Source organism: Corythoichthys intestinalis, chromosome 21, assembly GCF_030265065.1.
Source record: "Corythoichthys intestinalis isolate RoL2023-P3 chromosome 21, ASM3026506v1, whole genome shotgun sequence".
NCBI classification, from domain to species: domain Eukaryota; kingdom Metazoa; phylum Chordata; class Actinopteri; order Syngnathiformes; family Syngnathidae; genus Corythoichthys; species Corythoichthys intestinalis.
The window spans coordinates 17,533,438-17,547,130 of record NC_080415.1 but is presented as its reverse complement, the minus strand read 5'-3'; the positions used below and the strand labels follow the sequence as shown (position 1 = coordinate 17,547,130).

The window sequence follows — 13,693 nt, the reverse complement described above, 5'->3', positions numbered from 1 at the left end:
GTAGATGTTTCGCCGGTGTAGCACACTTTGGCAGAACACCGGTCTTTTCTGAGCGCCAACAACTTTCCATACTGCTGATTTTTTTACTTACAGTGGGGCAAATAAGTATTTAGTCAACGATTAATTGTGCAAGTTCTCCCACTTGAAAATATTAGAGAGGCCTGTAATTGTCAACATGGGTAAACCTCAACCATGAGAGACAGAATGTGGAAGGAAAAAAAAAACATAAAATCACATTGTTTAATTTTTAAAGAATTTATTTGCAAATCATGGTGAAAAATAAGTATTTGGTCAAAACCAAAAGTTCTTCTTGATACTTTGTCATGTACCCTTTGTTGGCAATAACGGAGGCCAAACGTTTTCTGTAACTCTTCACAAGCTTTTCACACACTGTTACTGGCACTTTGGCCCATTCCTCCATGCAGATCTCCTCTAGAGCAGAGATGTTTTGGGGCTGTCATTGGGCAACACGGACTTTCAACTCCCTCCACAGATTTTCTATGGGGTTGAGATCTGGAGACTGGCTAGGCCACTCCAGGACCTTGAAATGCTTCTTACGAAGCCACTCCTTTGTTGCCCTGGCTGTGTGTTTGGGATCATTGTCATGCTGAAAGACCCAGCCACGTCTCATCTTCAATGCCCTTGCTGATGGAAGGAGATTTAATTCATTCTTTCCTTTACACAGATCAGTCGTCCTGGTCCCTTAGCAGAAAAACAGCCCCAAAGCACGATGTTTCCACCCCCATGCTTCACAGTGGGTATGGTGTTCTTCAGATGCAATTCTGTATTCTTTCTCCTCCAAACACGAGAACCTGTGTTTCTACCGAAAAGTTCAATTTTGGTTTCATCTGACCATAACACATTCTGCCATTCCTCTTCTGGATCATCCAAATGCTCTCTAGCAAACCGTAGATGGACGTGTACTTTCTTCAGTAGGGGGGCACGTCTTGCAGTGCAGGATTTGAGTCCCTGGCGGCACATTGTGATACTGATAGTAGCCTTTATTACTGTGGTCCAAGCTCTCTGTAGGTCATTCACTCTTTGCTGCTTTGTTTGTTATCATTTTGACGCCACGGGGTGAGATCTTGCATGGTGCCCCAGATCGAGGGAGATTATCAGTGGTCTTGTATGTCTTCCATTTTCTAATAATTGCTCCCACAGTTGATTTCTTTACACCATGCGTTTTACCTATTGCAGAGTCAGTCATCCCAGCCTGGTGTAGGTCTACAATTTTGTCTCTGGTTTCCTTCGACAGCTCTTTGGTCTTGGCCATAATGGAGTTTGGGGTGTGACTGACTGAGGTTGTGGACAGGTGTCTTTTACACCGATAATGAGTGAAAACAGGTGCCATTAATACAGGTAACGAGTGGAGCCTCGTTAGACCTCGTTAGAAGAAGTTAGACCTCTTTGACAGCCAGAAATCGTGCATGTTTGTAGGTGACCAAATACTTATTTCCACTCTAATTTGGAAATAAATTCTTTAAAAATCAAACAATGTGATTTTCAGTCACCCCCCCCATACACACATTGTCACTCATAGTTGAGGTTTACCCATGTTGACGATTACAGGCCTCTCTAATCTTTTCAAGTAGGAGAACTTGCACAATTGGTGTTTGACTAAATACTTATTTGCCCCACTGTATGTCCTGGAAATGCTGAGAGGTATCATAAACTATGTGCCGGTCGCGCACTTCTAAAACGATATGTTCCTCCATGTTGACAAAGTGTGGCGTGTGGATGTCAATTTCCGGGTTGGCCGGCGTCGTCGCAGGTGATTTGTCGGTCAATAAAACCGTTGCTGATTGGTTGTAGTGCAAGATAACAGACACAGAAATAGAACAAATTTCCTATATTAACCTAACTTCTAAGCTGCATATTGGTTAATGTCAAAACTGATAGAGAATAAAATATAGATTCCTAAGTTTATAGTTTTATGATTTTATTATGAAAGTATTTTTCGGAAAAACGTTGCAAATTAGAGGAAAACTTAGCATGTCGATTTACAGTGTGCACCGCTGAATCTTCTGCTTACGTCCCCTAAAATTTTAAGTTCCTAGTAAAAAATGTTTGTCTGGAGCCCTGCAAGTACCACGCTCTGTTTGATGTTTCATCCACCACCTAAATGGACAGCACCCTGAACTGATGCTGGTTACTGCTCTGTATTGCGGCATGCCGTTCACAGTTGCATATTTTTAGAATACAGAGTCAAATGACAGAAAAAAAGCTTAACATTTTCCTTATTGGCTCTGATATTATTGCACGATTAAAATAATTAGTATTGTTAATTCATTTTTAGTTACCTCTGAGTTAATTTGTGAACCTTAAGAAAATATGAGAAGGATCATTCAGTGCTGTTGCAACTAGTTAAAGAGATGGTTTCCCTTTCGGACAGAGCATTTGAGCTAAACAGTGCTTTTGTTTTGACGCTAATTAATGGTAATGTCTCGACTGAAACCTTACAAAAACAACCCATCTGCCTTAATTACCTAATGGGGTGTTAAAACTGTGAGGAGAGCAGTGGGCGCGTGATGTCTCCTCACAGCTTTTGCACGCTGCTCATTAACAGTGACAGGCTGCAAAATAGTGTGGGAGACGAGCGAAAAACACACAAATGCGAACACAAAAGAAAAACTTGGCTAATTACACGACTTGCAGAAGCCAGAGGTGATACCCAAGGTGCCACTCTGGGACCACCAGAGATTTGCGCTGCAGAGTTAACTTCCAAAACAAAGACAGAGAGCTGTTCTCGGCGCGCAGAACGAGAGAGCACCAGAGAACATAATTGCTATCAAGAGGTGCGCTGACACCCTGGCATAAACAAGATTAAGAGAGTAGCATGACTTCAAAACAGCTTGTCACAACAGAAGCGCAATATATTCTTTTCCATAATGAGCCATTTATGAGTTGGAACAGTGGAAATATTGCAAGGGGGAAAAACAGGGGGAATGTGTCTTTGCATGAACATTGTTGTATAGGAATGTGGCACTCGAGCATGAATCACACCAGGACATCAGGGATGAACTCTTGTAAAGGGAGAAGGGTCAAGGCAGACATGTTCCCACTTGTTAGTGTGCGTAAAGCACAGTGATGTGACGGCTGAGAGGCGCAACCACATACAGATGGGAGAAAACTCCATAGGAAGCACCAGTCAACTGGAGCAAAAGATCAAGAGCATCACGGCCCGTTTTTCTCGAAGAGGCATTCATTGTGATAATTACAACAAGAAGGATGTGTCTGTGTTGAGAATATGTCCAGTTCTAATAAGTCTCTTAATCAAACTGAGAGCTGACTTTATGAGATTGACCCTCTGCTCACTGACTTATTTTATTGATTGTTGTGCTAGAGTACTCTTGCCACTTTGTCATTGTGAGGTGGAGTGCACTCTGGTCAGGGGTTACAGGCCAAAAACTGAGCTTGTATTAGGCTGAAAGCTTAAAGGGACAGCAAAAGCCTTTATTGTGTGCATCCCAGCAGAAAGAAACTTGTTTATTTTTTAATGTTATCTTTTTTAAACACAGAATTAAATTTGAACCCCCCGCAACCACTTTCGTCAGCGCTGACGAGTTCGTGTGGGGTGGGGGCGTTAGCCACACTAAGCCATGCTATGTTATTGCTATGTGCTATTGGTTAGTCAAAACTGGATTCATTACCTTATTACTATTTGTCCTTCACACAGCCGCTGGAAACAGAAATGTTGTTTAATCCATCTGCAGGCGACCGGGAGATTGATTTTTGATTCATTGATGATTTTACGACACTGTTCGGCAGGCCCGGATCTAGGTTTACCCACCAGAGTGGGCACTAAGAAATCTTGAGGGGGCACCCACAATGCAGGCTTTTTTTTTACCCTCTTCATTTCTCTGGGCTTGGGACCGGCGCAAGTAGGACACTGGCTTGTGTCCCGTTGAGGCTGCATTAATTTTTTGGGGTTATTTTTATTATTATTTTTTACATTCATCTATTTGCTTATTCTCGCAGTCGGCGTGATCTCATGTTGATGTCATCTCGCCTAGCAACGTGTCGCCATTTTGAGATGGGGGCACGCACAGGTAAACATCCATAGACAAACGTCTGAAATTAATATATTTCAGCTGTGTTTTGCGTCTATTTTTCATAAAAAGGTCTTAAACATGACTCATGATTATCACGAGTCACTGCCGATAGACGCGAGGAGGCGATACAACTTTTTCAATATGGCGATGCTTTGTTGTGGCTGGTGACGTCATTAATGCCCGGATGTCCGACTTCGAGAATATGTCTGGAGGAGAGAGAGGAAGCGCGCGGATAACAAACGAGGATACAAAAAGAGATTGTTTTGGTGATTACTTGTTCGACGTGGTTGCGACCAACAGTAACCGTTAATCCTGCAATAAAAAAGTAGGTGAGACCAACTCTCCGTGCGTTCTCTATATCCAGTGCGAAGCAACAATAGATATTCCCGACATTTTGATTGGGTGGGCACGACTCACGTCTGGGTGGGCCCCGCTGTTCGGGTGTGTCCTCATGGGAAACGCAGCGCTGGTCCTAATGGGAACCGCAGTCCTACTTAAGGCAAAACACTGCCGCTTTTGTCCACCAGCGTCGCTAAAATCGACCAAACGGAAAAGTGTTGCTTTAAGAAACTCGTGATTTGCATACTTCAGTACTTTGAGCATTTGTCTTTCACCTAGTCATTATACTGCATGTTATATGTCCCTTTATTCATGAACAATTTTAATAAAACCCTATAAAACCATATATGGCCATGTTGCTAGAGGGTGCAGCAATAATGCACTACAATAATAAATTGTAATATGTGTAGTTACCATGGTTACCAGATGCATACAGATGCTTTTTTTACCACAAAAATGCTTAGTTCTGCTGTAAACTATGCTTCATGATCATATTGATGATTAATTTTCAGAAAATTTTTACTCTCTGTAACCATGGCAACCAGTAATATAATGATTCAGCTGCCAATAACTTAAAAAACTCAAGCCCATAAGTTGGAAATACTAAGACTAATAAGCATGTTCTTCTTCTTAAGAGTGCAAAATTTGAGAAGAAAATATTGGAGGATTCTGAAGTTAAAGCAAACATTTGTAAGCAAAGCATTATTAAAACATATTGTGTGGAAATGTAACCACACATAATTTACGTCAAAGGCTCTCTCAAAAATGAGGCAAGTTAAGAAACACATACTAAGAAACTGCCCGTGAGGGATAGCCTTACAAGCATCAATATTTGGAAATACCGCTGCTGCATTTCATGCTGGTGGGATCATGTAAAATGCATTAGAATTGTCAGCAACCCGCATGTGATGTAATGCCATCTATATTTCCATGTAACAGCCAGAGGCTATATAGATGCTCACGTCTTTCAATAAGGAGCAACCTCTCACTGGGTCAATGTGAGAACTCACTAGCAGCAAATGGGCTACTTTCTTTGCCATTATCATTACAGCATCTTGTGTGGTCTCCATTAGTGGTTGCTGTGACTGATACAGTGCATCACACATCACTATTCTTTGTTACGGTAAACCAACAACTCTTCGGAAGTAATGCCGGAGTAAATAAGCGGGCGTGTTATTGCTTTAGCGGGCGGTATGTCTTGACAACAGTCAAAGGACTTTTGATTTTAAAATTAAAACATTGTTTTCACATTGCTAAATTCTTTGCATGGAAGGGGAGGAAATATTTGCTCTGAAAACTTACTGAAAACGTTACCTATACAATTATTATTACTAGGGATGTCCTGAGTCCGAGCCACCTGATTTTGAGAATTAGCCGATACCGAGTCCCGATCCGAAACAGAAAAAAAAAATTGTTTTCATTTGAACAAAAGTTCCAAACATGTTACAGTACTCCAATGTAGTTTTTGTACTTTTACAGTACTTCCGCTTTTTCCGGGAGTGTTGCAGAGTATAAAACGTATATATTTTTGAATCCTTCGGCAATGCCATTTTTATTTCTGGATTATTTTATTACTTTTTAGCCCTTAAAAAGTAAAAAATATATGTAAATTAGGCCTGGACGATATTTTAAAAATTAACATAACGATATATATTGCCAAGGCTCCACACTTACTTTTTGCATTGGTTGCTTTTTTCTGATGGTTGTTAATCTTACTTTAAAAAAGTAATTAATTACACTTACAAATTACTTCTCCCAAAAAGTAATTGTGTTAGTGACTCAGTTACCTGAATGTAAGAGTAATTAGTTACTTGGCAAAGTAATTGTTGATAATTTTCACGTTTTTTTTTTTCTCAACAAAAAAAAAAAAAAACGGTCGCACAATGTGATGTTTAAAGGGTTTTTGGGACAATTGGCCCTAGCCCAATTCTTTACCCTTAACTTAACTAGACACAGGGGTATATTGCAGATATTCCGATAACTAGATAGTAACCTTTTCTATGTTTGGACGTCATTTAATGTTGTGAATCAACCGTTAAAGTTGTTAAAATTGCTCCTGTTATTGCATTTGTTCCCTTCTGACTACTTTCGACATGTGAAAGTTTTAAAACGGTTTCATCATATAAAGATAGATTCAAGTCAGGATTTTGCCGATTTAGGAGTATTTTAGATGAAAAGTTACTTAGGTTCGCTAGGAAGGTTCTCTACAACAGAGCCTTCCAAAGAAGTCTACTGCTTTAAGATGGCGGCTGTTTAATAACGGATCTAGATCTCTTTACATGTTGCTAAAGCCGCCGTGTCTGTCACTTCACATCTAGTTCTATATATATGTGATATCTACCGTAGCATCACGTGGACGTACTTTGTAGGCTATCGGCTACAGTCAGGTATTATTGGAGCCACCTAGCATCACCTTTGCAACGGCGTCACAAATCCCTTGCCTCCTCCCCACTCTTTACTCACTACTGAAAAAATTAATGCGGTTAGTAACGCTGTTATATTCTAACGCCGTTAGGTAAGTAAAACAAAAAATTTTAAAAATTACATCTGTCTTCTGCTGCCCCTGTGACTTGACCCCAGATTAAGTGGTAAATGACGGACGGACGGACGGATGGATGGACTAGTACGAGAATAAGTCGTATTATTATGTCGGGCTAATGTAACTATATAAGTAGCTATGTACTTTACGTAGCACGTTGCCGCCCCTGTTGAAATCAACAGTGTTAAAAGATCATCAAAATATAATCAATAGAATAATTTATAATAATCCTAATGCTTGGTTGTAGCTCCCAGCTAAGGTACATGTATGTAAAGTGCGTAGCGGCTCACAACTAACTTACTCCTACGTAATACTTGCGACTTTTTCATTGCAATAGTACGACTAATCTCGTAGCGCTTTTTAAAAAATTTATTAATTTGGCCCTAATACTCCGTCGTATCAACGTGCATCATTAGGTTTTTTTTCCCCCGTGCTTCACTAGTGATATGTGACATTTATCTCATCTGCTGTGAGCACGAGCCACTAGCTGTTATGCGTTCAAGCTTCATCTACACCCAGTGAACATGTGTTCTCCACTACAGGAGACACTATCTGTCCAGAACGCTTACGCTTACTGCCTGAGAAGGCAGATATGATCATTTTCCTCAACAAAAACTGTTTCTGATTTTATACTGTAACTGCTGCTAATCTGGACTGGGTTTTGCAAGTTGTTTTTCTTTTGTTTGTTTGTTTCATATTCTGCACCAGGTTAGCCCATTAGTGGGAGCCCAATAACATGTAAAAATGCCTGCAGCATAAGACACTCTAAAACATAGGCATAAGAATATGTGTAAATGTTCTCTCCGTGAGCTTTTGAAAAATAAACGTCTTTGCGAAAGTGCACTCCCGTGGAAAGAAACTTCATCATATTCAAGTTCAAAGACTGATATTTATATACAAGGTAAAAATAACCCTGTGAGAAATTCAATTAATTGAAAGTTCAAATAATTTAAAAAAAATTCATATAAACTATAAAAAAAATTTTTACCCTGCCTATTAAAAGAATATGAGAATTGGGGATTGTTTGAAAACTGAATCAAAACGTGGAATCAGAATCATTCAAATTCAAACGATGCCCAACCCTAGTCAAGACAAAAGTAGTTTTTTCCCAGGAGACATAATTTTTTTATTAGGTAAATTGAGATACGAGCACTGAACACACTTCACATTAAGCAGCAGTCTAGTCTCTTTTTCTTCACAAAAAGAGGCTTCAGGCTGTTTAATGAACCAAACAGCCAGGGATAGGATCCACAGAGGGAAAAAGAGGTGAATTTTGTAAATAGTGAACCGTCGGAATGCTTGGAATTATTGTATGCTGGAGTAAATAGTCAAACAGCGGCAAATAATGAGCACGTGTCGTACTACATTTCCCTCACATTATATATTTTTCAACAAATAGTAGTAAATGTGCCGATTACAAATGTAGCCTAAGCGATTCCCTGACAAAAAGACGTACACTGTGACTGCATTTATCAACAGAAAGACCAAGAATACAAAAAGCTCCATTAGTTCATGGCTCTCCACACAAATGCAAAGCCACCATTCCATCTTTGAATATCCTCCCCTCACATGATGCATGTGCTCCAGACGATAGTGCTGAAGCACAAGGTCAAAGAAACAAAAGGGAGCTGTTGTGCGCATTATGCTGAATGACTGCGGGTGCACTGGTGTCAAGGGCGACGATCGGAGTAAAGATGTGTCCTGCAAATGTACATGATGCAGACTGACTGGATTAAATGACGCTGTCGACTTTAGGTTTGCTGGTGTTACACATACAGTATACATCTCACAGTAGCTTCCTTAACCTATCCCTATGTGATCATTCAGTTATAAAACCACGAATATACGTATATGCAGCATAATATAGGATTAACATGAGCAATTGTGAGTTGGTTCCCCGAGGGCGAGATTCATGCATTTAATGTACTACTTTGGAAAGATTCTCAACTCGGCAGCTTCTATTTTTAAAAGCTTTATCTTTTGAGTAACCTACACATGCTATAGCCATTTCAACATATGTAACCATAAGTGCACAACTGTATGAAGGCTAGCTCCAGGGGGGCCTAAGTGATCACTAACAGTAGGGGGAAAATAAACAAACAATCTAGGTCACTTGGTCTTAACTGTGGCGTTGGCATGTAACAGCTAGAGAGGGGGAAGGTTCAGAGGTCGCGTGGCACGAGGAGCGTAATTGGTTGTGACAGCAAACTTTGAATTAATCATCGGCCAAGCAGCAAATGGCAGAGCGAGGTCGGGGTGGACGGGCGGACAATACGACGAGAGGAGCCACGGGGGACGGCGAATGCAACGCATGACATACAGTATGGAAGCTGGTGCGTACATAAATAGACGCACAGTGTATGCAACACATGTTGAGATGGAAACCCAGAGTTCAACAAGGGTTGGGGTAATATACAGTAGTATGAAAAAGTATCTGAACCTTTTGGAATTTCTCGCATTTCTGCAAAAAATCGCCATCAAATGTGATCTGATCTTTGTCAAAATCACACAGATGTAAAAACAGTGTCTGCTTTAACTAAAACCACCCAGACATTTATAGGTTTTCATATTTTAATGAGGATTGCATGCAAGCAATGACAGAAGGGGGAAAAATGAGTAAAGGACCCTCTGCCTGAGGAGACTTAAAGAGCAACTGAAACCAATTTTTACCTAACAATTTAAGTCAGGTGTGTGCCCAACCACTGAGGAGTGGTTCAAAGCTGCCTTACCCACTATAAAACACACACCTGGTAAGAATTGTCTTGATGAGAAGCATTGTCTGATGTGTATCATGGCTCGGTCAAAAGAGCTACCTGAAGACCTGTGATCAAGGATTGTTGATTTGTATAAAGCTGGGAAAGGATACAAAACCATCTCTAAAAGTCTGGATGTTCATCAATCTACAGTCAGAGAGGTTGTCTACAAATGGAAAGAGTCTGGCACTGTTGCTTCTCTCCCAAGGAGTGGACATCCACCAAAGATATTGCCAAGAGTTCAGCGCAGAATCCTCAGAGGAGTAAAAAGAACCCGAGAGTGTCTGCTAAAGACTTACAGAAATCACTGGCAAAGTCCAATATCTCTGTGGACACATCAATTATATGTAAAACTATGGCCAAGAATGGTGTTCATGGAAGGACTTCACGTAGGAAGCCACTGCTATTTAAAAAAAATACATTTTTGCTAGTTAATGTTCGCAGAAAAGGCACTTGGACACTCCACAGACGTTTTGGCAAAATATTTTGTGGACTGATGAAACCAAAGTTGAGTTGTTTGGGAGTAACACACAATGTCATGTGTGGAGGAAAAATGGAGCAGCTCACCAACATTATCACCTCATCCCCACATTGAATCATGGTGGGGGAGCATCATGATTTGGGGCTGTTTTGCTTCCTCAGGGCCTGGACAACTTACAATCATTAATAGAAGAATTAATTCAAAAGTTTATCAGGATGTTTTGCAGGAAAACCTGAGGCCGTCTGTCAGACAGTTGAAGCAAAAAACAGGATGGATTCTGGAACAAGACAATGACTTAAAACACGGAAGTAAATCAACTTCAGAATGCTTTCAGACGAACAAAATACAAGTTCTGGAGTGGCCAAATCAAAGTCCAGACTTGAACCCCTTTGAGATGCTGTGGCATGACCTAAAGACAGTGATTCATGCCGGACATCCCAGGAATCTGACTAAACCACAGCAGTTTTGTAGAGACATCCTAAACTCCAGTGAGGAGAGTAAGGGAGAGGCGCAGCACATCTCACACGAGTGACACGACTAAAACACTGCTACAATGTAAGCTGATGTACTCCACGTACAATATGAAAATGTCACGCTTTGTGAACATATGAACTATGTCGCATCTTCGTGTTGTTGTCATCTTGTCCGACCAAAACTAGCATTCGTCTCATTTTCTTCTCCCTTGCCACGTTTTTAGCCCGTCATCATCACGTCATCGTCATAAAAAAATTGTTCGTCGCCAAAATATTTTATTTATCTTCATTCTTGACAAAAACAACACTGACTACAAACCACAACATCAATACGCATCGGCTTTCATTGACAAAAAAACTACTTCACAGATTTGAGCGAATTAGAGTGATCCTTCGCTACTTCGCGCTTCAAAATTCGCGCTCTCAGTCCATCGCGGATTTTTTTCAGTTAGAAAAAAAAAACAAAAAAACACAGATGAGCTGTCCCGAGTCGATCACATAGTCTCACACACCCTCCTTCCCTCACCCTGCTCTTTGGCATCAATCATCGTTTAACTCGTAAACAGTTGCTGTGGCAACTCATTGTGTGTGAGGGGATGGAGTGGATTTGAGTGGACTCACTCAAATAAAGACAGCCATTTTTATACTTTGTTGTATTGTTTTACAAAAAAATTGGTGGGACAGTAACATGTTTAAAACTTATAATCATTACATCTGACGCACTTTAAAACCACTTATTAAATATAATATACGTAAACGTTTTTTTTTTTTTTTTTAATTATACTTTGGGGAAAAAAGTGAAACAACATGTCTTATCTGTATCTCTTTCCAAAGCTGAATTTAAAGAAATACATCAAGCACACACAAAAACTAAAAAAAATAAAAACTTTTCTTGGCGGGGGTGGGGGTTTTTGCGGTTTTTCAGTTATCGCGGCAAGTTCTGGTCCCCATTAATCGCGAAAAACGAGGAATCATTGTAAGTAAAATTTTGTCGCAGATGGATATAATAAGTACAGTACATCGTAACAAACATTTTCCTCAACAACAAAATGTATTGCGCTTACTTTTAACCAGTTCATCGGTATCAGAACTCCAGAAAAGCTATTTCTGTTAACTGTATAATATTCCTTTTTCTTCCCTTTCTGTACATGAATAAATCATTTATGCGTACAGTATCTCTGTGTGTTTTCATTTGGAACAAAGCGTGTAGGATTCCCAATAGATTCGCATGTATGGAAATGAAAGCTATGATTATTTTTAAACTCACTGTTATGAATCTGTACATGCAGAATTATTGAACAGAATATAATCCTGACCCTAACTGACAAAAAACATTTATAACATGACAGGTGGAGTACGTTAGTTCGAGTAGGTGCGATGACGTGCCTGTTGCTGGACAAAGGCCTGGTTTTGAACTGATGAATGAAATATGAAATATTGTCCTTAACTTTTCGACCGACATCTGGTGATACTCTCGTGAGGATACGTTTGCGAAATGAGCCGGATGACTTTGAATTTCACTTTGAAGGGTTAAGTGTAAAACAGCGAGCTCTCTTGGGGAACACCAAAGGCTGTCAAGCTTGGATGTGGATGTGAATCTTTTACATGTGCTCCATCACCGCATGTATGGCTTTGCAAAGGTGCCAGTAATGGAAGTCGCTCGGGCACGACGCATTCAAATTTTCATGAGGAGCGCTTGATGCGCTTGAATACATGTCACGAGTAAATTGTGCCAATTCAGTAGTGGAAATACACGCATGAGTCTATACGCGTGTTGCATGTGCATCAAAAGCGCGCGTCTGTGTGTTTGTATATATACAGTATCAACAAGTGTCGAAGCTAGTACAGGCGTGTGCGTGCGTGTCCCCAAATGTCCTGAGTCACCTTCGCATGCTGTCGATCTGCCCTGGAGGGAGGCATCAAACTGTAGTTTTCGTGCTCAGATTTGCATAAAAAGTAGACCACGCAGAGCGGCACACTGCGACAAGTCCCTTGCACTGTATCTCAGCTAATGTTATGTGAATTATTCAGGCCAGAGCGACCACGCTAAGCTCACTAAAAGTAGTAGACTGTGGTTTATCGACTTCCTATGTGGTGGATGATTATGGAAATGAAGCTAGTAACAGTGACATAAAGATCTGAGGAAATGTGTAAAATGAAGCAGTGAAGATCAGAGTTGACTTCATTTCTAGGTTTTCCTGTTATCCAATAACTCATAGTATTAGTTTTGTTCCTCGTGGAGCTCCACTTGAAGCAGACCAACACTTTATGGGTGAGAGAGCAGCAAGTGGGAGGGAGGCTAAAGTGTGCTAAGTGCACATCCAGGCCGGCGAGAACCGTCAGCTCTTTTGCCAAGGCCCCCCGTGGGTTGATTCCACTTGTCAGCGAGGCAGGACGGGTGACATTTGTGGCTCACCTCAGAAAGGTCAGACGCTAATTATCTCAAAGGCCAGCAAGCGACGGACCTGCAAAGAATAAAAGTAAAACCTGCGGATGAGCCGCGCGCATGTGTCAGGATGCTGTATGGTTGCATGCTTCCCTTCACACAAAATGAGTGCTGTTGTGTGATTGTCCGTGCATAACTTGACCATCTGGATACATATAAGGTTTCTCTTGATTCTGTTTTTTTTTTGTAATGAAATTTCCTTGAAGTACTGGAAGGAAACGTTGTTTGAGTTCTAAAAATGGTTTTCAATGCAATCCATGACTCATCTTTTTTCAACACTGTTAAAAAGAAAGGTGATATGTCACCTATAATCTTCCACTGCAGAGATGTCAAAGTCATTTTTGCCGTAGGCCTTATTGTGGTGATTTCCCCTGGAGGCCCATCACGTTTTCTACCCGTATAAACGTATGATCACCTCATATTATTTACAAACACAACAAATTGAATGAAACCTGGTTTTGAATCAACATTGAACCAAAAGATTCTTGCAATATGTCAACCTTTTTAACAATGACAATGTGCAACAGTGACAATCTGCAACTCAACACATTGGATTGCCTTTGACGGCGATAGACACCCAATCCATTTGAACTGGAAGGGGTGGCAGCGA

General features: G+C 40.6%; 1 protein-coding gene across 2 annotated transcripts in view; it reads right to left on the bottom strand.

Annotated features, from left to right (window-relative positions):
* Nucleotides 1-13,693, bottom strand: part of raraa (retinoic acid receptor, alpha a) — a 373,148-nt gene that overhangs the window by 191,838 nt on the left and 167,617 nt on the right. The window lies entirely within an intron of this gene.